Raw genomic sequence first — 25,323 nt, forward strand, 5'->3', positions numbered from 1 at the left:
TTGCATTGTATGCAGAGTCTGGTTTCTTGGCAGTTCAGTTTAACTTTTGTCTACATATTTCTATTTTTAGTTTGTGATTATTCCATATTGGGCAAAGGTGTATCTGTCTGTGTGTATGAAAGGGACATGGCTTTCTGATAGCATCGACTGTACTGGATCAATTGACTGTGCAGGATCTGGTTTGTTTAGTTTTACAATGTATGTGTTGGTGTTCTAGTGCTCACTGCAGTGTTTAAGATGCTGCCTTTTCCTAGGTACACTCTTGTTGTGCGATATGTAGATTGTTACTAAAAATCATATTTTTCATATAGATGGGGGAGGGGGGTCAAAAAATGATGGGCCCCGGGTGTCACATATGCTAGGTACGCCACTGTGTATATCACTTCAAATAATAATAAAAAATTATTAATAAGTGCTCAGTAAAACACCACAAACAATAATGTTACTCTTGGATTTCACTGCTTCATGTTTGAGTGTTGTTTTGCTATACGGACACTTTTTACTTTTTCAATGGGGGGGTTGGAGGTGTGCACTGCAGGACTACCGGATCACGAGCAGTGAAATCTAAGAGTGACATTATTGTTTGTAACCAAACAGCCTCTTCCTGGTCAACATAAGTAACATCTTTCTTGTCTTTTTGACATATGTTTCAGTGATCATTGACTATTTACATCATCTAGGGAGGGTGCGATGATGTGTGGCACACTACTTCATTAATGCCGACGCAGGTATGAAAGTGGTGTTTTCCTGAGCACTAAATTATTTTTTGAAGTGATATATAGATTTCTTTTTTGTGCTAAATCTGTGTTTCTGTAACCATAAAGCTCTATGACCTCACAATGCAGGTGCAAAGAGAAATGGAGGAGCATAATTTAAAAAAAAAAGATCTAAGTCCCCTTTTGGCCTAAGGCCCTAAATGTTAAAAGTAGAAGCAGGGAAAATGTCCATTATCAAAAAAAGTCCAAAAGGAGGTTTAAAAAAAAACAACAAAAAAAAAAATGGCTTGCCTCTACGTTCAGCTGTTTAAATGCCCAGACCACCTAATACCTAATACACCACTACATTTACACCTACATCTTCCTAATAGTGTTCTTCACTTTGGCAATGAAGAACACTATTAGGAAGAGAATGACATCAGTAGGGATCAGACACCAATAGTTGAAGATATTAGAAGGAAAAAGCAAGGAAGAAAGAGGAATTCAAGAAAAACAAAACAGAAAATTGACATTATGTTACTGATGACCTAAAAGGCATAAGGAAGAAAATGTATTTCATGCACAAAGGCATTCAAAAACTCAAAAATGGTGTCCCTAGACAGAGCACCCACCACAACAGTTTGTATCAAGAAATGATGACTCTTAAGCCTATAATACCTATCTTCATAGTGTTCACAGAGTCCACTGCTACTACTGTAATATACCACTGGACTTACTAACAGTCAATATAAGAAGGAATCATGGACACACTTGCTGAATGACAAAGACGCTGCTCATGACAGCCTATCATAAAGTGGCAGACGACATGCGAGATTGATATGATCTGTCAGAGCTTTATTTGTAGGGTGGTCAATAAATATGATAAATAAGCCTAGCTAACATAAATTGGATAGTGATAGTGCCGAGGCTGATCGGGCTTAGGAAATATCGCAGTACATGTAGTTTATTGTAATATGGACTGCTCATTGTATGTTATTATAAATTAAACATTTATTATCTACGGTTGATGTGCACTGTTCCATCCCCACTCCTGCTATTGCTACAAGGCATCATTATATCACCCCCAAGTAGCTTGGACAGCTTGGCAAAAGGGTTGTTACATGATTCCTTTCTGCTTAGGTAGAGTAGATAGAATGTTCTTTAAGTTACCTGTGAAAGAACTGTGGGAGTTGCCAGGACTGTCATTGTCTCTGTTCCTCATTGAGAAAATGTAAAAGTTAACAAACGTTATTCTGCTGTTAATATCGCCATTTGTGTAGTAGCAAAATCCAGCAAACAGGTAACATCTCCTGAAATAAAGCAAACCTGTATGTTAACTTTTCCATTGAAGTTTGCTGCTATTATACCAGGAACAGGTTGGTCTATAGAGGAATCCCCTGTGGGCCATTGGGTCGGTGAATTAGGCTGAGAAGGTGGAAGCCAATATAATGAATGAAGAATGAGCTCTGGCTCCATTTAGAGGGTAGACTTGAAGGACAGCCATTGTCACTAAATGTGAAAATGCTGCATCAGAAACATTAGTATCTACTATGAGATATGAGATGAAGAGAAGGTCCAGCAGTGAGGTGAAGTTGCAGAAGAAGGTTGGGGGGAGAACTAGTGGGTAGGGAAGGAGGAGGGAGAAAGACTCCTCTCCATCCTCCTAACATTTCGTCTCCCTGAACTGATTGGGTTTTTTTGCCACAACCTGCTCTTAAATTGCATACATGTAAATAATAGTATATCTATCTATGCTTTATGTGTGCAAACTGCTTCATTATGACAAAATATTACTTGCAACCCTGCTCTGGACTGAACTCAGATGTTCCAATCATTCACACAATACTTAAACGCTCATAGACAGCTATATGGGAGTTCAGATTCCACCATTTCATTTGAAATTGGTAGTAGTGGTATTCTTCATTCTTCCCTTCAAGGCTGAACATTTATAACCTTTCAATATAACTTATTTTTATAACTTATTATTTATATGCTATTTTATTCCAACTCTTTTAAATCTTTATAACAAGATAACTTATCGTTGGTTCCCCGTCCCGACGTGTTCGCTGATCTTTATCAAGGTCGGGGGAACTATAAAACAAACCAAAAGGCATACTTTAATCATCAATCTTAAGATCCCATACCTTTATTCGGTGACGGGATAATCGCGCGCCAGATGCCAGCGTGCCGACAATCCAGCGCCGACAATTCGGAAGAAGACAGAAGCGCACGGGGGAAAAATAATTTTTAAAGAGCTCCGACTGGGGGTTTGGGGTGGCAACCTCCCCCCACTTTATTGGTTAGGGTTCGCGCTGCCGTTGCAGAGGGGGCGTGGGGGATAAAAAAAACCCCACATTATAGAGAAAACGGAACTTTTCCCAAAAAAAATCAGAAAAAGTTCCGTTTTCACTAAAATGGAGGTTTCCAACCTCCTCCAACAGCAGCGCGAACACTAACCAATAAAGTGGGGGTGTTGCCACCCCAAACGCCCCCATCGGAGCTCTTTAAAAATTACTTTTTCCCCCCGCGCTTCTGTATTGCACCGAATTGTCGGCGCTGGATTGTCAGCGCACTGACGTCTTGTGCTCCACTATCTATGAACCCCTTTATTCATTTAAAATCTTCTAAACCTACCTATGATAAGGGTTAGACTTTTCCCATTTCTGTCTGCTGCTGGCGATCAAAAAATGGCCACGGCATTTACCCAGAGCGTTAAATAAGCCCCTCCCCTGATGTCATACTTTACAACCATTGGTATATACTTCCCTTTAAACCTCCGATCCCCTCTATCAGCAATCTACTTGCGCCATCCAGTCCGAAGTTTCATTCAGACCGGTAGGGGCCATTGTTTGCAATTCGAACATCCATCTCAGCTCCCTCAAATTTAACGTGCGTTACCTCCATTTAGCGTAAGGATACGGATCGGAATAATTTTTTACGATTTCATAGTTTTCACCCGAAGGGATTGAAACAGAGCCTTTCAATTAGCCAGTTTTTACGGTTGCGAAGATTATGTCACTCTTTGGAGGAGTTCAGATCTCAGGCAAGGGAGATGAAACATCGCTTTTACCAATGAGGGTACCCATATGAAGTAGTTCAGAAAGCCTATAAGAGGGCTAAATTTGCCCAAAGAGAACTTTTATTACAATCAAAATCAAGTGAAAGTAGTAGTACTACGGAAACAGTGGTGTTCGTTCAAAACTTCTCCACCTATGCCCAGGAAATCTCCCGGATCGTGTTGAGCCACTGGCATGTTGTCCAACTTGCTATTCCCACTATAAGTGAAAAACCTATATGTTCCTATCAACAGGGAAAAAATATAGGGGAAAGTGTGGGGCATTACTTTTTTAGGGATATAGAAGCCCGGATGACGGGAAATCATGTACCCTGTGGGCAATGCCAGTGGTGTCCTTTCGTGATGGCAGGGGAAAGTTGGACACATCCCACATCAGGCAAAATATATACTGCTAGGTACCATACGGATTGTAACTCTGATCATGTGATATATCTTATCCAATGTCCCTGTCCTAAATTATATATTGGCCGGACGACTCGAGTGATTAAAGTACTTCTTACAGAACACAAATCTAGAGTAAATACATGCAGTGAGATATCTCCTCTGGTTCGTCACTGGAAAGTATGTAATCATAAGCTCACTGATTTAAAATAGAGAGTGTTGGATATGATCACTGCTGGGTGGGAGGGAGGTAATATAGAGCGCATGTTAATTTTGAGGGAGCTGAGATGGATGTTCGAATTGCAAACAATGGCCCCTACCGGTCTGAATGAAACTTCGGACTGGATGGCGCAAGTAGATTGCTGATAGCGGGGATCGGAGGTTTAAAGGGAAGTATATACCAATGGTTGTAAAGTATGACGTCAGGGGAGGGGCTTATTTAACACTCTGGGTATACGCCGCGGCCATTTTTTGATCGCCAGCAGCAGACAGAAATGGGAAAAGTCTAACCCTTATCATAGGTAGGTTTGGAAGATTTTAAATGAATAAAGGTATGGGATCTTAAGATTGATGATTAAAGTATGTCTTTTGGTTTGTTTTATAGTTCCCTCGACCTTGATAAAGATCAGTGAAACGCGTCGGGACGGGGAACCAACGATGACATAAGATAAGTTATCTTGTTATAAAGATTTAAAAGAGTTGGAATAAAATTGCATATAAAAATAAGTTATATTGAAAGATAGGTTATAAATGTTCAGCCTTGAAGGGAAGAATACCACTACTACCAATTTTGAATGAAATGGTGGAATCTGAACTCCCATATAGCTGTCTATGGATGATTTTCGATATTAGGGAGTCAGAAAAGTTTGGAAGACCAATCATTCACAACCATATAGTAGATAGGTAAACTATAACAGTAGCTTCTATTTTCAGTCTGTCACTTCACTCAGTTCACTTTCTGTCAGAAAGTAGCGTCCTAGCAAAGCTGATTTTAAGAAAAGTTTGGACAATTTCCTGGAGGAAAAGTCCATAATCTTTTATTGAGACAGACAAGGGGGAAGCCACTGCTTGCCCTGGATCAGTAGCATGGAACATTGCTTGGGTTTTGGCCAGGTACTAGGGACCTGGATTGGCCACCATGAGAACGGGCTACTGAGCTTGATGGACCATTGGTCTGACCCAGTATGGCTTTTCTTATGTTCTAAATATACATAGACCTTTGTTTCCTCGTTCATATTTTCTCTATTTGGCCGCACCTAAATCAGTCCATGCCTTTCTTCGCTGACCACAAAATTCATCCATCTTTTGTGGCTCTTATTCTTATTTTCTTCCTCTGCAGCTCTAGTCAGTTGCCCCCTTTACATCACTGAGCTATTTCTAGCTGTGAAAGCTCACCTCATTGCAGTTGTGTATACTCACTTGATAGACTCTCATACTTTTCTGCCTACTATAGTATTTGCAGTAGGTAGGCACATGGGTGGAGTTTGGGCAGAGAGTGGATGAAGCCTACATGTATGCAAATTTATAGAATTCTATCATTTTTATGTGTACATGCTGACATCTAAGTACAGGCAATTACAGTGATCATATACCTACATGTAAGTGCATCGTCAGCTATTTGTACAATTAGTCTATTAAGAAAAGTAGGTGCAATTTTTTCCTTTATAACCCTTTAATTGGCAGATGGTGAAAAGTTGTAGGAAAAATGTTTTGAGCACAGGAGAGCCACAGTGCCAAGTAACAGGCATTTGGAGATGCAGATCTCCTATAAGAGCCATAGAAAACACATATTGCTTCTGAGCAACAATCCTATATAATAATACTCTTAGCGCGCATGCTCACTTCAATTTTCATGGCTCCGTGCGTCTCTAGCTCCGCGGCTGGCAGAGACATTATAAAGCGTGTGGCGCATGCACGTTTGGTGTGTTCACACGTTCAGCGCGTGCGCGCATGATGATTTGCATCGAGTGGTGGTTTAACCTAATCCGGCAGCGGTTACTGTGTGCCGGTTGCCCTTCCCAACACAATGCGTGATTTAAAATTAAAGGTAGGATGGGGCACGATAATTGACAGGGAGAGAGATTGAAAGAAAAAAAAACAAACAGACGGGACATTGACAGACTGACACACTGAAAGACAGGTAGGTGGGAGTGAAAGACACACACAGAAGGACAGGGGGCCAGGGAGAGAGATTGAAAGAAAAAGAAACAGACAGCGGACAAGGAGAGAGAGACACACACACAGAAAAAAAGACAGACAGACAGCTTCCAAGGAGAGAGAGAGACAGACAGACAGAAAGAAAGAAAGACATACAGACAGAAAGCGGCCAAGGAGAGAAAAAGAAAGAAAGACAGACAGACAGCTTCTAAGGAGGGAGAGAGAGACAGACAGACAGAAAGAAAGAAAGACATACAGACAGAAAGCGGCCAAGGAGAGAGAAAGAAAGAAAGACAGACATACATCTATTCTAGCACCCGTTAATATAACAGGCTTAAAGACTAGTACCAAATAAAGAATTAAAATAGACTTAAAGTAAGTGCCACAACTGACCTATAAATGCACTCACTCAGCTGGCCCTCACTATCTATCTTCACTTATATCCCATTATGATCTCCCCCCCCGTAAACTCCGTTCAGCTGGTAAGTACCTCCTATCTGTGCCATTCATTTCAACTGCCAACTCCAGACTCCATCCCTTCTGCCTTGCTGCAGCGTATGCTTGGAACAAGCCGCCCGAATCCCTACGGCAGGCTTCGTCTCTGGCAGTGTTCAAGGCCCAGTTAAAAGCCCACCTCTTTGAGAGTGCTTTAAACTCCTAACTCCTTTCATCTTGGATTCTGCATCCCCAACCCTATAAGTCATGTCTGTCTGTCCAAGTTAGACTGTAAGCTCTTCAGAGCAGGGACTGTCTATAAATGTCAAAATATACAGCTCTGTGTACGCCTTTCAGCGCTATATAAGTGATAAGTAGTAATGGAGAATGAACAGGTCCTGGAAATTATAAGATTGATTGTTACATTGTAAAAAGAGTTATGGATCCTAAGGAAAAGAACAACAGTAGGATGACAAAGATGAGTTGCAGAGAAACTGTTCAACTTTGGGAATGTGTTCTCTGATTAAACTTCCAAATTCTATACATGGGATGTATTCCGATCAGAATGTTGGCACTTTGATTTATTTCAAATTTCAATAAATAAATAGAACACAACTTATTCTGCTTAATCAGTAACGACTATCCAAGAGGATTGTGATCAGAAGTGGGTTCAAGACCAAAAACCAGATACTGCACTACATAGGAATAGCTAAAAACGTGAGTTCAAACTGCTTGTGTTCTGCTATCTGCTTCCTCCCATCAATGAAATTTCTGTATAAATAGTTAAATGAAGTCATGTCCAATGTGTAATCTTAGCCATGCATGACGAGTTGTATCTAATTCTGACGAGGTGTGATACTAGTACACTGAAACCAGACAGAGTGGGCAAAAGGAAGGAACAGTGGATATGGAACAATCAGTATCTGGATTAGACATTAAGTGATGCGATATGTTGGCTAATGCGTAAAGGCACAAACACATTTTTTTTCCCTCTCAAATAAATCAAATTGACCCTAAATATCATTAGCTGAAAAAAGAACTAGTTTGGTAATTATACTAAGGCTATTAATCTGAGCTCCCTTATGAAATATTACATTCACTATTGCAAATTCCTACTGTATAATACATTTCTTTTTAATATAGCAAACTTAATAGAAAACGAAATATACATTCTTCTTATGAATTTATCTTACAAACTGCATCATATACTTTTCTGTCCAGTGCTAAGTTTTAATTAAAGAAAAACAACAACCCAAGAAGAACTCAGAGAGATGAAGAAGTTAAAATATTTGCTATCTAAAGAATTTCTGGCATCAAGTACAAAAATAATGAATCATCTGTTTCTGGTAGCTTCGTGTCTATTGCCAACCCCACTTTAATAGGGAAAGACAGCAAAATCAAGCTTGTATGTGTAGAAATGAATGCAAAAACAAACTGGTAACCTCCTACCACTCAATTTACTTCCTTAACATAGTGGAGGGCAGGGGCAGGAGAGTTCTACCATTCTGAGTTCATATTGAAAGCAGTGATATATCAACCCCATCCAAAATCAGTCAAATGAAGATAAGAATTGTAAAAGAAAAGCTGAACCTGAAGTGACAGTCAGTATCAGCACAAACTTTCCAGAAAATCCAATTATCATAAAAGAAGGAGGAATGACACGGCGAAGATTATTTCCTCATTCTCCACCAGGAACAATGCTAGCAGCTTCATTATGACAGTCATCTTTGCATCAATTCTAGTTGTAACTATTACACTTCTTCCTCGGTATTCACGGGGGTTAGGTGAAGAGCCGGACCGCGAAGTGTGAAAAATCGTGAATAACCTCGGCCGACTATGACCCACCCCCACCTCCCTCCTGCGTCCCCGGAACCTTACCTGGTGGTCTAGCAGTGAAGCGGGACAGGCGCGATCTTCCTATGCTCCTGCCCCATGCAGAGCTGTCATCAGAACGGCTGCCGTATTTTTTGAAAAATCAAGAGATGTTTTGTGGTCAACGGGTGATAATGTTTCCGGATGTCTCTAGACAAACTCAGTTTAAAAGGAAACAGTTCCTTCAACTAAAGCCTAAGGTTTTGGCAGTTGGAACTACTTTCTTTTTGAAATTTCCATGCAAATGCCTTATTTGGTATGGTAGTGATAAATATGTGTTTAATGATCCAGTCCAGTTAGAAGACTTTATTAAAGAGAAACCGTTGTTGAAAGTTTAATTTCTAATACTGATTTTACTTTTGGAGGATGATGTATAAATATATAAAAATGCCAGTTGCCTGTCCCTAGATAAGTAGACAGAAAGATTTGATGTTATATTTTAAATTACTGGCGACCAGCGATAATGTGGACTAGGACATGGTTGATTTATTGCCTAATAATGTTTTGTTGTTCTTTATATGGAATTTGTATTTTTTGTAGTCATTCATGAATATTTGTTATTAAGACATTATAACGAATAATCAAATAAATTAAAAAAAAAAAAAAAAAAGAATGGCTGCCGTGAGTTCCTGTTGTAGTCTCGAGACTACAATGGGAACTCACGGCAGCCATTCTCATGATGGCTCTGCACGGGGCAGGAGCAAAGGAAGATTTCTCCTGCCCCGCTTCACCTCTAGACCACTAGGTAATATTCCGGGGAGGCTTGGACAGCTTAAAAATAGCCAAAAAATGAAAATAGTTTTTTTTGTTAAAAAAATTATAAATAACCAAATCCGCGGATACTGAAACTGCAGACTCGGAAGGAGAAGTGTACCTTTAGTTTTGAGAAATTGAAGAGAAGAACAGCATACCAAAATTTGTTTACTGTACAGTAAAACCTTGGATTGCAAGTAACTTGATTTGCAAGTGTTTTGCAAGACAAGCAAAACATTTTATTAAATTTTAACTTGATATACAAGCAATGTGTTGCAATACAAGTACATACAGTATACACACATCACATCATCACAACTGAGCTGATGGTTCTTCTCTCTCTGACACTGCAAGAGTGTAGTGACTGTTCTAAACGAGCAGAGTCTTGCAATACAAGTACATGGTATTTTGTATTAAAGTTTTTGGGTTCTAGAACGAATCGTCTGAGTTTCCATTATTTTCTATGGGGAAATTCACTTTGCTATATGAGTGTTTATGTTTATTTAAGATTTGATATACCGCTCCTGCATTTTACTGATGTACCAAACTAAAATGAAATTAGATACTTGAGAAAAACTACCCTATCTGTCCCGAAGGCTCACAATCTAGCTACAGTACCTGCTTAAAATAAAAATATGTAATACATTTCTAAGATCAAAAATAAAAAAAAATAGAAATAATGAAAGAAGATAAAAAATAAAATAAAACCACTTTAAGAGACAGAAAAGTCTCTGAGGTGGCTTGATAGTAAGTTCAGTCTGCAGAACCATGTCAACCGGCCGCCACCAAAGAAGTAGGACCAGGAAACACGCCAATGAAGACCACCATGACACCAGTCACCAGACAGGCAAGGCCAGGCACTGCCGACAGCAGATCTCTGAAGTGAATAGACTTAGCAGATAAAGACAGATTGTTCACCCTCTCCAAGGTAGGGAGAACGAGAGGGCACTCTTTAAAGTTGAAAGGGGAAAGATTCCGTACAAACGTAAGGAAGTTCTTCTTCACCCAGAGAGATGTAGAAAACTGGAACGCTCTTTCAGAGTCTGTTATAAGGGGAAACACCCTCCAGGGATTCAAGATAAAGTTGGACAAGTTCCTGCTAAACTGGAACGTAAGCAGGTGAGGCTGAACTCATTTAGAGCACTGGTCTTTGACCTGGGGGCCGCCGCTTGAGCGGACTGCTGGGCATGATGGACCACTGGTCAGACCCAGCAGTGGCAATTCTTATGTTCCCTTTGATGTGTCCAACAATACAGCTGCAGGAGTGCTTTGGATTACAAACATGCATCTGGAATGAATTATGCTCGCAAACCAAGGTTTTACTGTATACTGTAGTACAGTCGCATGTCACTTATGGAAGTTTTCAATTTATTTAGGCTTTAGTTATTATTATATATTTTTTTTTAGGGTAGTGTTATCATAGCATATACAGTGTTCCCCCGTGAATTCGTGGTATTCTCTGACCACTTCTTCCTGTACTAAAGTCGGGCTACAGTACAGGAAGAGGCGGTCGGAGCATATCGCGAGTGATTTCCTTCACTCGCCGGTGCTCCAGCTGCCCTCTCCTGCCTCCCCAGGTGAAAAACCATATTCACCCAGATATCAGCAACCTGATGAGACTGCTGTGGTAGGTTGCGGTAACCATTTTGAGACTGGCATGGGCATGAGCAATCCCCTAGTCACTCCTACTCATGCCATTTCCAATCTGAGTTGTTTGTGCAGTAGTGCCAACATAAGCGCATAGAGGCAAGTTCACGACTTAATTGTTAGACCTCATATTTATCTTGCATCCACAAACTACATGGGTTTAAGAATCTTCAATATATCAATGGCCAATGGGATTTTCAAAGTGAAGGTCCATGGGAAGTTTCTCTTCCTGAATCAGCTTGAAGGCCTATTTGAAAACTGACCTCCCAATTATAGTAACATAGTAGATGGTAGCAGATCAAGACTGAAATGACCCATCTCATCTGTCCAATAAGGTGGTTATGGCTGTAAATGCTATGCCAGACAGATTATCCCCTCATGCTTTTATTTATGGTTGTAACTTACTAACTGTCATTCCATGCTGACGTCCTTCCAATCTACTCTCTTGCTTGCCAAGCAAGACTACTACAACCATTTAACTAACTCTCTTAGTGCCAACCCTTGCCATCTCTTTTCCACACTCAACTCACTGCTCAAAGTGCCCCACCTCCCATCACCTCTTCATTTTCCCCCAAATGATGGCAGAGTTCTTCCATGACAAGATTTACAAGATCAACCTTGAATTCTCAACCATGTCACCTCCCCCACCACCCCTTCTGACTGTCCACTCTGTCAACCTCCCTTCAACATCCCTTTCTTCCTTTTCTGAAGTCACAGAAGAGGAAACTGCTCACCTTCTCTCCTCCTCCAAACCCACCACCTGTTCCTCTGATCCGATTCCTACCCGCCTACTTGGATCCATTGCTCCCACTGTAATCCCACTCCCATCTGTTACATCCTCAACCTTTCACTCTCCACTGCTACAGTTCATGATGTCTTCAAACATGTTGTAGTCACACCTCTCCTCAAAAAGCCCTCACTAGACCCCACATCCCCCTCCAACTATCGCCTTATCTCCCTCCTCCCCTTCCTATTCAAACTACTCAAACGTACTGTTCACCGCTGTTGCCTGGACTTCCTTTCTTCTCATAATATTCTTGACCCACTTCAATCGGGCTTTCGCTCTCTCCATTCTACAGAAACTGCCTTTGCTAAAGTTTCTAACAACCTGTTCCTGGCCAAATCCAATAGACTCTACTCTAGCCTCATTCTTCTCGATCTGTCTGCTGCCTTTGACACCCTTGATCAACACCTCCTTCTCGACATGCTGTCTTCACTGGGATTCCAGGGTTCTGTTCTCTCCTGGTTTTCTTTCTATCTCTCTCATCGTACTTTCAGTATATGTTATGGTGGATGACCTCCTCCATTGAAATCCCACTGACTATTGGCATACCTCAAGGCTCCGTCCTGGGCCCTCTCCTCTTTTCCATATATACATGCTCTCTTAGTACACTGATCTCCTCTCATGCTGATGACTCCCAGATCTATCTCTCCACAGGAATTCAGGCCTGAATCTTAGCCTTCTTGTCCGGGCCTGAATCTTGCCACTTGGATGTCTCACCACCATCTCAAACTGAATATGGGTAAAACTGAACTCCTTATCTTTTTTCCTAAACTCACCTCCCCCCTCTCACCATTCTCTATTTCTGTGGATAACACTATCTTCCTCCCTGTCTCGTCAGCTTGCAACCTTGGGGTGATTTTGACTCCTCTCTCTCCTTCTCTGCTCAGATCCAACTGCCAAAACCTGTCGCTTCCTCCTCTATAATATTACTAAAATCTGACCTCTCCTTTCTGACCACACTACCAAATTATATTCTACTTTACTTGCGGTCCATTTCCTATCATATAGAATCCCTTTTTATACTGTCCTCCAAATCTCATCTTCTACTCCACTTTTACATGTTGAATGAATGATATGCTTCTTTTCCTTTTCTATCCACATATTGGCATTCTTTTCCTGCTCTGTCGAAGGAACTAAGGCCTGTACTGGGCAGACTTGCACAGTCTGTGTCCCATATAGGGCTATTCAGTGGAGGATGGGACGGGGAGGGCTTCGTTGGCTTGGTTGGTTAAGATGGGTGTTGAGTGAGCTTTGACGGAGAGTCCAGTAGATAGAACCTAAGCACACTTCTGGGCAGTGCTCTGGGTTTCTGGCCCAGAAATATCTAAGAAAAAGGACCATTTAAATTAAATGATTGATTAGGGAGCATGTATGGTTGGGCAGACCGGATGGACCATTTGGGTCTTTATCTGCCATCATTTACTATGTTACTATGCACTCTTTCTTAGACTGTAAACTGCTTAGACCTGTCCAGTACAGAATTTGAAGTCTAACAAATATTCCTCCCCTTTTACAAAACCGCGATAGCATTTTTTTTAACACAGGCCGGCGCGCTTAATGCTCTGTGCTGCTCCCGATGCTCTTAGGAACTCTATGAGCGTCAGGAGCAGCACAGAGCATTCAGCGCGCTGAGCTGCGCTATAAAATGCTATCGCAGTTTTGTAAAAGGCAGGGGGATAAATAAATAAAAATGTTGGCTCATTTCTGATGTTCTTTTCAGTCTTCCTTACAGCCCAAGAGCCACAGAACGAGGAAGAGAATCTTCACTACAAGATAAGAGCTGTTTTCCCGCCCGTGAGGTCTTCTTGTCATGGCCAAAGGGCTTGCACTGTGTGATTCATGTATCACTAATGAAAAAGCCCACACAGTTTTTACTAATACTTTTATTTATGATATTTATTTCTTTGCTTAAGTCTTGGCATCCTTTTTGTTTACCCCTGTTCATATGTTTTAAGCACCACCCAACATAAAATCACTCACAGTACATACATTCCTCTAGGCATTCATTTGCATTTCCCTGATCCATAATGAGCCGCAGAATCCACTGTGTGGAAATGAAGGTCATTAAATAAAACTGAAGTCGGTACCTTTTAATTAAACTAACAATATATTTCCTAACTAACTCTCAGGGCCTGACACTACCTTTCTTAGGAAAAAAACAAAGCGAGCGTATCGGAGTCAATGATAATGTTGCTTGAATGTATGAGTGAACCTTAGGTAGGGTTTCTAGTTAGGTGTTTATAAATGATAACTGTACATGTGTCTTCTCTAGCAAATTAGGGGTTGTTTGAAGGTGTGGCGCAGTGGTTAAAGCTGCAGCCTCAGCACCGTTCAAACCTGTGCTGTTCCTTGTGACCCTGGGCAAGTCACTTAATCCCCCCATTGCCCCAGGTATATTAGAAAGATTGTGAGCCCGCTGGGACAGACAGGGGAAAATGCTAGAGTACCGGAATAAATTCATGTAAACCAGGGCCACTTTTTGGCTTTGTAGGTACTTGGAAAAAATAGTTAATGTCTTATTAAAGAAATGACAATTTTGCATGAGGTAAAACTCTTTATAGTTTATAAATCTTTCCTTCTGGCTAAGTCTTAATAATAATATTGTCATTTATAGCTAAAGAGACATATGATCAAGAAACGGTTTTATTTTACTTTTGTGATTATGATAAACATACCGAGGGCCTCAAAATAGTATCTGCCGCGAGTTTGAGACCACTGATATAAATCATTCTGAGCTCCCCTGGGAGAGCACTATAGAAAATGGAAATAAATAGATGTGTGGAATGAAAAAATATGTCCATGTCTACCATGCTATGTTTGCCGTGCTATCTTTTGCCAACTATGCTCCCCAAGCTATGTCCCACCATGCTATGCTATGTCATATTATGTTTTACTATGCTTTGTTAACTATGTTTTGCTATTTTTGTCAATCAGTGTTTGCCATGCTTTGCCATACAATCCCCCCTCCTCCCTTTTACAAAACCGTAGCGCTGTTTTTAGCGCCGGCTGCGGTGGTAACAGCTCCGACGCTCATAGAATTCCTATGAGCGTCGGAGCTGTTACCGCCGGGGCCAGCGCTAAAAACTGCGCTCCAGTTTTGTAAATGGGGAGAGGGTATGTTTGCCATCACTTCGTATAAATACGCTTTGTTATGTATGTAACCTTGTAACCCGTTCAGAGCTCTTCTGGGAGGATAGGATGTAAAACCAAAATAAATAAATATTCATTGGAAAGTTACAGCATAGGCAGTGACAATGCAAGTTTCACCAGTGTGCCCCCTCTGTGTTCCTCATCTTTGCTGTGAAGGGGCCATTTGAAGCTAATTTGATCTCTATGCATGTTCACTTTTAGGCTTCCCTCTTGACACCTCTGCCAATTTGATCTGATAGCCAGTATTCTTTCTGTCAAGAATACATCTAGAAAAAGCACACCTCTAAGTGGAAATCTTTCATCTGAAAGCAATACACTGTATGAATGGTATTTCAGCTGATTTTTAGGGATTAGAATGAAAAGTATCTGGTTTTCCACCCCCCCCCCTCTAAAGTAATAATGTTTGAGATAAGTCTGTAAAACCATTCAATCTCCTTTTTTGTTCCATGATCTCTCTAAGGAGAGACCAAGCCATCCATCACCCTATACTTTGCACGCCTTGCTTTGTTAGGAGAAAAAAGATGTCCTAATCTGTTCTGTCATATCGTGGCTCATCACCTGGTCTCTGGCTTATCTTTCACCCTTTCAGCAGTGGCATTACACCCTTACTGTGCACAGCAATAAACCTGACAACAAATGTACAGGGTGAACTAAACTTTTTCTAGTTACCCTACATGTCAAAACAGACATGAACAACAGTGCTGGGGGAGAGGGGGGCTTGCGCGCTTTGGATGAAGGAAATTGTATGACATTTTGTTCAACAAGTGGATTATGGTTCATTTACTTACCATTACACAACCTGAGTGAATGCTCTGAGAAGAAAGTTTCTTTTAATGCTGCAGGATACTTTTGTAACATCCACAAAATACATTTACCTGGGATCATTTTAAGTGCAAAAATCACCCAAAAAATCATGTGCTCCCTACTGCCCTCCCCCCCCAACAATGTTTCACTTCACTGAGTCCTGCCCCATCGTGGCTGCCTTTCAAAATGTCTGCCACAACCTCTCACGGAGGGGAGGGGGATGGGGACAGCATATCGTGGAGTAGGAGATTACAGAGAGACCCTAGGGAGCTTAGGAAGCTGGGGTTCTTCTTTAATAGTTATGTGGGTGACACAGAGCGGCCCTATAATGAGGCCAACTGAGGCGGCGACCTCAGACAGCACTCTTGAGGGAGCGGCATCTTTCTGCCAGCCATCCTACCTCCTGATCGGCTCTCTCTGCCGCTCACCTTCTCAGCATCTTACGCTTTCATCCATCTCTCCCCAATTAGCATTTTATACATCCCCACCGTGCATCTACCTTTTTTGTGCTGTAAAAGTTGCTGGGTGGTGGGTGGAAACAGGAAATTGTCAGAGAGGGCGGGCCGCAGTGGAGTGAAGGCATCAGGACCGACTGCAGGGTGACTCACTGCTGCCCGGCTACTTTTACAGCACATGACAGGTAGATATGGGGGGGGGGGGGAGATGGGTGAAAGTGTTAGATTTCGGGAAGGAAAGTGGTAATGAGAGCCGACCAGCAGATAGGCTGGCCAGCAGCAAGAGACAGCTCCTTCAAGAGTGCCATCTGAGGCCGCTGCCTCAGTTGGCCTCATTATAGGGCCGCCCCTGTGTCACCCGCATAACTATTTTTTTTTTTAAAAGCCCAGCCTCCCAAACCTCCTAGGGCCTCTCTATAATCCCCCCCGCCAGATATGCTAAGTCCCCTCCCCTCTATGAATTTTATAGGTTTGGATAAATTAGAATTGCCAGCATGAAGACTGGAGTCTTCAAGTATCACTAATTTATGTATAGAAATAGAAAACTCAGCTCTTTAGTCTAAAAGTATATGTAATGAGTCGTCTGGGATATTTGGAGGGCAGTAGATGAAATATAAGCGAAAACAGCCTTAGGTAGATGTTTGTAGTGCAAAATATTCACAGCCTTCTGGCTTTGCGATGGAACATTTCATAAAAGGATTTCAACCCCACCTCCTTTCATGCCCTCACTCAACTAACAGATGAATAAATAGCCTGGGGTACAATATTATGATACAATAACATGCCTGCATGAATGAAAAATATCCATATTTTCTTCTGCAAACAGGTCCAGTACTAATGGAACATATCTCCAAATAGTCAAAGTATTTATGCTTCTAACTTTGGAATGAGGAACACTCCTACAATGGCTTCTGAAAATTTACTAGCAAAATTTAATACTCATCATTTTATTAAATTCCTGAAATTAGCATAAAAATCAGGTGGCAACAGGAGTGGCTTTGGGGCAGAATAATAATGTTATAAGCTTTGCACTTATTGTCAGCTCTAGGCTCATAAATCTAGGCAAATGAAGGGCAGGCCTAAATTTATAAGTGTGAACATTTAAGTTTCAAAATTAAGATGCGACATTTGATGTCATAGTTTTCCAGTGCTGTTTTTCTGCCTGCTATGTTTTTCTGATTACAGTCAAACCTCGGTTTGTGAGTAACCCAGTTTGCGAGTGTTTTGCAAGACGAGCAAAACACTCAGCAAACTTTTGACTCGCAAACCGATAACCGGCATCGCTCCCCCCCGCTCGCAAAGACCCCTCGCTCCAACCGGCACCCCCCCTGCGTGAACCGGCCCCCACCCCCACCCGGACAACTTAAAATTACCCCCCACCGTCTAGCGCAGGCACAGATCATCTGCCTAGAAGATCTTCTGGCTTCCGGCTTCTGCCTGCCTGCCGAGATTCTCGGTGAGAGGGAGAATTAGAAGTCCTTGAGCATGCGCAGATGCATGCTCAAGGCAGGCAGGCAGAAGCCGGAAGATCTTCTAGGCACACGATCTGTGCCTCCGCTAGACAGGGGAGGTAAGTTTAAGTTGTTTGGGCGGGGGGGGGGGCGGTTCGCACGGGGGAGGTGCCGTTTGGAGTGAGGGGGCCTTTGCGAGCGGGGGGGAGCGATGCCGGTTATCGGGGGGGGGGGGGGTACTCGCAAATCGAGTCAACACTCGGTTTGCGAGTCAAAAGTTTGCTGAGTGTTTCGGTTATCGGTGGGGGGGTGGGAACGAATCAAAGCGAGTTTCCATTATTTTCTATGGGGAAACTCGCTTTTATAAACGAGCATTTTGGATTACGAGCATGCTCCTGGAACGGATTATGCTCGTAATCCAAGGTACCACTGTACTTTGATCCTGGTTGTATGTCCCTTTGCAGTTGCTAATAAAGACAATTTAAAAAAAAAAAAAAAAAAAAAGATGAATTCTCAGATGAAAACTTAGGGGCCCTTTCACTAAACTTGTAAATTTTGCATTTTACCTGAAAAAAAATCTAGAGTGTAATAAAAGCAAAGGCTGTGTAGTAACTGGGTAACACTCACAATATCTGTATGTTTGACAATGGTGCTCATTTTCAAATCAGATGAATGCCCCAAAATGTCCATCTGCCCAAAACATCCAAAATGAGGAACACATAGACAAACATGATTTAATGAGACAGAATCAGCATGAGTTCAGGCGAGGGAGGTCTTGCCTCACCAATTTGCTTGACTTCTTTGAAGATTTAAATAAACATGTGGATAAAGGTGAGCTGGTTGATGTAGTGTATCTAGATTTTCAGAAAGCTTTTGATAAAGTTCCTCATGAGAGGCTGCTGAGAAAATTAAAGTCATGGGATAGGAGGCAAAATTCAACTGTGGATTAGGAATTGGTTATCGGTACCTCATTACTGCAGGTTAATACTCCCATGGTAAATATATTTGCATCATGCATTTCTGGCTTTAATAATGCATAGCTGGCCCAAAGCTGGGCACACTATCTCTTAGAGGTGCTGTGGTGGAATAAAAACCTCCTGACCTCTTTCCTATACATTGACCCCTTTCCTATACATTGAACCTCTCCCCTTCATCTCCCTACAGATCTATATTACTTTTCAGTGCTGGAATTATACGGATAGTGCCACTAAAGAGGATAATTGTATAACAGGGGTCCTTTATTAATAGGGCAGAAAGGTGCCTATTTTATAAAGACACATACACGTAGACACCTTTATGCACATAAACCAGCACTTTACATAAGAACTGAACTATGCCTCCTATCCCATGACTCTTTAATTTTCTCAGGAGCCTCTAATGAGGAACTTTGTCAAAAGCTTTCTGAAAATCTAGATACACTACATTATCCCAGGACAAGCAGGCATGATATTCTCACATGTGGGTGGGTGACGTCATCTACGGAGCCCCAGCGCGGACAGCTTTTCAAGCAAACTTGATTGAAGTTTCAAGTTTGCTACACTGCACCACGCATGTGCATGCCTTCTTGCCCACTAGAGGGCGCATCCCCACCTCGTGGTCCTCAGTTCAGTCTTTTCCGCGGAGCCAGAAGCCCTGTGGAAATTGTGCTCTGTATCTTTTGCCTTCTGACACCGAGGTTGAGTGTGTTTTCTCGGTCGCTGTGCTTGATTTGTTGTTTTTATTAGTTCGTGTGTTAGTTATCGTCAAAAAAAAAAACAAAAAAACACTTTTATTTTTCTTCCGTTCGTCTCCGGGGGCTCCCGGGAGCCGCGGCCGCGGGACCTCGTTCGTTCCCGGCCGGGTTTCATGTCCATGTCCCGTCCCTTGACCGGTTTTAAAAAGTGCACCCGGTGTGATCGTCTCCTTTCAATCACCGATCCTCACCGGTGGTGCTTACTTTGTCTGGGCCCTGAGCACCCGACCGACTCCTGTACTTGGTGTTCGACGTTTCAAACAAGGGCCCTCCGCCGCCGTCGCGCTCGTATGGCGGAGCTCTATGCGGTGGACGCCGGGGCGGGGAAGGCCTCGACGTCGGCCTCAGCTTCGGCCCCGGCCTTGACCTCGGCCTCGTCTCCCTCGACCTCGCCCCGACAGCCCGCGTCGTTGAAGCCGGTCTCCTCGACCCCGAAGTCGACGAAGGGTAAGTCCTCGCTTCCTTCCTCTCTTCCAGCCTCGAAGAAGCCATCCTCGGGCTCATCGACGGGGGCGAGTGGGTCATCCTCGGCCCCGCCCCGAGCGTCGAAATCGGGTGCCCCACGGGAATACTCGAGACCGAGGTCGCCCTCGAGGGAGCACCCGCCGACCCAGGATCTACCTGCCATGATGGCGGTGCCGGCCTTTCAGGACTTACTCCGTGCGCTCATTACCTCGGAGCTGTCCGGTGCCCTCACACACCTCCAGCCGCCTTTGGCGGCCCCGGCGTCGGCAGCCTCGGTCTCGGTACCCTTGACTTTGGCCCCCGGGACGGCTTCGGTCTCGGCCCCGGCCTTGACCTCGACCTCGGCGGACCAGCCTGAGCGGAGCGTGCGGCCTCGGGACCACGTACGGAGGGTTCGGAGGATCTCCTCCTCTTCCTTCTCGTCGAGATCCTCCCGGGGCTCCTCGCCCTCGGGTCGGCCTCGGGCGAAGCGTCGGTCGAGGAAGCCCAAACGTCAACGGGTTTCTCCTCGACGACGCGGTTGCTCCTCGCCGACCGGGGCCGAGACCCTTCGGGTCTCCGAGCTTCGCCTCGATAATCCGAGGCTTCTACGTTCCTCCGAGGTGGAGTACTCGAGGGACTCTTCGCCAAGACGGAGGGGGCGTGCCTCGGTCCCCCATACCCCGGGGACCTCCCGAAGGGGTTCCTCGGGGCGTGGCCGGTCCCCGACCCCATCGAGGTCGCTTGGTGCGGCCTCTTGGGGTTCGGGTTCGGGCACGGGGAGGGAGCCTTGTTATTCCCATGAGACTTCCCCTTCCTTCTTGGCGACGAAGGCTTCTCGTTCTCCCTCGCCTTCTTCGAAGCCCTCTTCCTTTTCCAGATTTGTCCTTGACATGGGAAGAGCCTTGGACCTTGATCTGGCGTCAGGGTCTCAATATTCGAAGGAATTTTTGGAGGAGCAGGATTTACCCTCTCCTCCCAGAGAGTCCCCCAGGCTGCCTCTTAACAAGGTTCTCCACCAGACCTTCCTGAGGAACTTGGACTCCCCTCTTACAGTCACAGCGGTGCCGTCTAAGATGGAGTCGAAGTACCGTACAGTCCCCTGTAAGGGCTTCGAGAAAGCGCAGTTGTCTCACCAGTCATTGCTGGTGGAATCGGCGTTGAAGAAGTCCCAGCCTTTTCGGGTCTCGGCTGCGACCCCCCCTGGGCGGGAGGGGCGGACCCTGGACAAGTTTGGTCGTCGCCTCTATTCTAACTCCTTGATGGCGGCCAGGGTCCTTAATTATGCATTCACCTTCTCCTCCTATTTGAGGCAGATGGTCAAGGCGTTGCCCAGGTATTATGGAGTCATGCCTGACTCCCATAAGGAGGATTTTGGCGCCTTTATGGCCAACCTATCCCAGCTGCGCCTCTACCTCTTTCACGCAGTCTACGATGCCTTTGAGTTGGCCTCTCGCGTATCCGCCTTTGCGGTCGCGATGCGCCGTCTCGCGTGGCTTCGTGCGTTGGATATGGACCCGAACTTGCAGGAATGTCTGGCCAACCTGCCCTGTGTTGGCTCTGAGTTGTTCGATGAGTCTTTGGAGGCGGCGACCAAACGCTTGTCTGAACATGAGCGTTCTATCGCCTCATTGGTCCGTCCTAAACCCCGGGCCCCGCCGCAGAAGCCGTTTAGACCTCCTCCGCGGCGGTACCCGCAGAAGTCGATGCCGGCCTTCTCCAGGCCTCCGCCCCGGCGTCCCCAGCAGCAGGGCAGAGTGTCCCAACCAAAACCTCAGGCGCAGGGAGCGTCTAAACCCGCTCTGTCTTTTTGACGTGATGCGCGGTTGGGGGCGGGCCCCCTCCGCACTGTCCAAGAACCACCTTCCTATCGGGGGCCGATTGCAGGCCTTTCTTCCAGCCTGGGCCGAGATCACGTCGGATGCTTGGGTGCTCTGGATCATCTCCGAGGGGTACTCGCTAAACTTCTTAGCCAGGCCGCCGGAACATCCGCCGGGAGCTTCTCTTGGCTGTCGAGACCAGCTTCCTCTTCTCATGTCGGAAGCCAGGTCCTTGTTGAGCCTTCGGGCGGTGGAGCCCGTGCCCCCGAACCAAAGGGGACGGGGGTTTTACTCCCGTTACTTTTTGGTCCCGAAGAAGACAGGGGACTTACGCCCCATTCTGGACCTCCGGAGGCTCAACAAGTTCCTTGTCCGGGAGAAGTTCCGTATGTTGTCCCTTCCAGTCCTGTACCCTCTGTTAGAATCGGGGGACTGGATGTGCTCCCTGGACCTGAAGGAAGCATATACTCATGTTCCGGTGCATCCCGCCTTCCGCAAGTTCTTACGGTTCCAGGTGGGGGATTTGCACCTTCAGTATCGCGTTCTCCCCTTCGGGCTGGCCTCGTCCCCTCGGGTCTTCACGAAGTGTATGGTGGTGGTCGCGGCCGCCCTGAGATCTCAGGGGCTACAGGTCTTCCCCTACCTGGACGATTGGCTGATCAAGGCTTCATCCAGGGAGGGGGTTACCTCAGCGACCCGACAGACTATCATCTTCCTTCAACGTCTGGGGTTCGAGGTAAATTTTCCCAAATCACAGATGTGCCCGGCTCAATCCCTTCAGTTTATCGGAGCCGTGCTGGACACGGTTCGCCTTCGTGCGCTCCTTCCCTCGTCGAGGCTGGATGTCCTACTTCGCCTGACCCGCCAGATTCTGCGGCAGCGCTCCGTCTCTGCGCACAGGCTGATGGTTCTACTCGGCCACATGGCTTCGACAGTTCATGTCACGCCGTTTGCCAGATTGCATCTGAGGATTCCGCAGTGGACCTTGGCCTCCCAGTGGCGTCAGGATCGAGACCAGCTCTCACTTCCTGTAGCGGTCACTCCTTCTTTGAGACGATCGCTCCGTTGGTGGACCAACTCTTCCAATCTTTCCGGGGGTTTGCTCTTTCTCGTCCCTCCACATCACAAGGTCCTGACCACGGACTCTTCGGAGTATGCGTGGGGGGCTCACCTCGACGGTCTGCGGACTCAAGCGCTATGGTCGGCGGAGGACCGTCTGTGTCACATCAATGTGTTGGAGCTTCGTGCCATCTTTCTGGCAGCTCGGGTGTTTGGTCATCTGCTGTGCAATCAGGTAGTCCTGGTGCGGACGGACAACCAAGTGGCAATGTATTATGTAAACAAGCAAGGGGGAACGGGCTCCTGGTCCCTGTGCCAGGAGGCCTTGCGCCTTTGGGAATGGGCGACTTCGCAGAACATCTTCCTACGGGCGGTTTACATTCAGGGAGAGAAGAATTGTCTGGCCGACAAACTCAGTCGTCTTCTTCAGCCGCACGAGTGGTCGCTGAACTCCAGAGTTCTGCGCGAGGACTTAGACCGCTGGGGAACGCCTCAGGTGGATCTGTTTGCCTCCCCGGAGACTCGCAAACTGCCCCTCTACTGTTCACGGATTTACTCCCAGGACCGTCTCGAGGCAGACACCTTCCTTCTCGACTGGGAAGGGAGATTCCTTTATGCGTTTCCTCCTTTTCCTCTGATCTTGAGGACGTTGGTTCACCTCAAGTCCTCCGGCGCCGCTATGATTCTCATTGTGCCTCGGTGGCCTCGTCAACACTGGTTCTCCCTGCTTCTTTGACTCAGCACCAGGGAGCCTCTACTTATGCCAGTGTTTCCCTCTCTGCTGTCTCAGAGTCGGGGTTCGCTGTTGCATCCCAATCTTCAGTCATTACATCTGACGGCTTGGTTCCTTTCCCCCTGACTCCGGCGGTCAGGGAAGTGGTGGAAGCCTCGCGCAAGGCCTCGACTCGGCTTTGTTATTCTCAAAAGTGGACCAGATTTTCATCCTGGTGTACCTCGCACCATCTGGATCCAAGTTTGGTTCCAGTGTCCTCGGTGCTGGAATATTTGTTATATTTGTCCGAGTCTCACAACCCGCCCTCCTCCCCGGGGATGGCTTCTTTGCTGGTTATGGAACTGAGGACCACGAGGTGGGGATGCGCCCTCTAGTGGGCAAGAAGGCATGCACATGCGTGGTGCAGTGTAGCAAACTTGAAACTTCAATCAAGTTTGCTTGAAAAGCTGACCGCGCTGGGGCTCCATAGATGACGTCACCCACCCACATGTGAGAATATATGCCTGCTGTCCCTGGTTAACACCTGTTACGGTAAGTAACTGTGCTTTACTGGCTCACCTTTATCTACCTGTTTATTCGCACCTTCAAAGAAGTCAAGCAAATTGGTGAGGCAAGATCTCCCTCGGCTGAATCCATGCTGGAACCCCTTTTAAAAATCAGTGTAACATTGGCCACCCTCCAATCTTCAGGTACGATTATAGCGACAGATTACATATCACTAACAGCAGGTCAGCAATTTCATGTTTGAGTTCTTTTAGTACCCGGGGATGTAGAGCAACTGGTCCAGGTGATTTATTACTTTTTAACTTGTCAATTTGGCTTAGTGCATCTTCCAAATTCACCGAGGTTTGTTTCATCACCCTTGAAAACCATTTCCAGTTCAGGTAGATCTCTTACAACTTCTTCCATAAAGATCGAAGCATAGAATTCATTCAGCTGTTGGTGAATCAATCTCTCTGCTATGGCATTATCCTCCCTGAGTGCTACTTTTGCTCCTTGATCATCCAATGGTCCCACAGATTCCCTCACAGGTTTTCTGCTTCTGATGTACCTAAAAAATTGTTATGAGATTTTGCCCCTTTGGCAAATTTCTCTTCAAATTCTTAGCTTTCTTTACCAATGCTTTGCATCTAACTTGCCAGTGCTTGTGCCTTTTCTTATTTTTTTCATTCAGATCTCAATTTGTCTGCTTTCCTAAACTCTGAAAATATTTCTTCATCTCTCTGCTCATTCTGTCTCGGGGGATGGTAGTATAACCTTACCTTTATATTTCTTCCCTTCACACATGGAATTTCTATCCATATGGACAGTGGTGTACCAAGGGGGGGGGCAGGGGGGGACGTCCACCCCGGGTGCATGCCCCAAGGAGGTGCACAGCTGGCCACCCACCGAGGAATAGGCTGCCGCTGGAGAAAGGTGTCCACTGCCGCCATCGGGAACAAGCCGGCCGAGTTCTCTCTTCTTTTCTTCCCTGCGGGGCCGACCAATTTTTGCCGCCCGATGTCAATTCTGACGTCAGAGAGGATGTTCTGGGCCATCCAATCGCTGCCTGGCTGGCCCGGAATGTCCTCTCCAACATTAGAATTGACGTCGGGTGGCAAGAGTTGGTCAGCCCCGTGGGGAAGAGAAGCAGGGCAAACTCTGCGCCTGCCTGTTCCCGATGTCGGTAGTGGCAGCCTATTCCCCAGTGGCGGTGGCAGCATTTTCCCAATGGCGGTGGCATGGGGGAGGGGAGTGAGAAAGAAAGAAAGGGGGGGGGACAGGGAGCCAGAAAGAAAGGGGGCAGGGTGAAACAAAGCAAAATAAAAAAATGGGGCACTGAGAGAGAGAGAAAGACAGACAGAGAGAAAGAAAGGGGGCATGGAGAGAGAAAGA

The sequence above is a fragment of the Geotrypetes seraphini genome, chromosome 2 (assembly GCF_902459505.1).
Source record: "Geotrypetes seraphini chromosome 2, aGeoSer1.1, whole genome shotgun sequence".
NCBI lineage: Eukaryota > Metazoa > Chordata > Amphibia > Gymnophiona > Dermophiidae > Geotrypetes > Geotrypetes seraphini.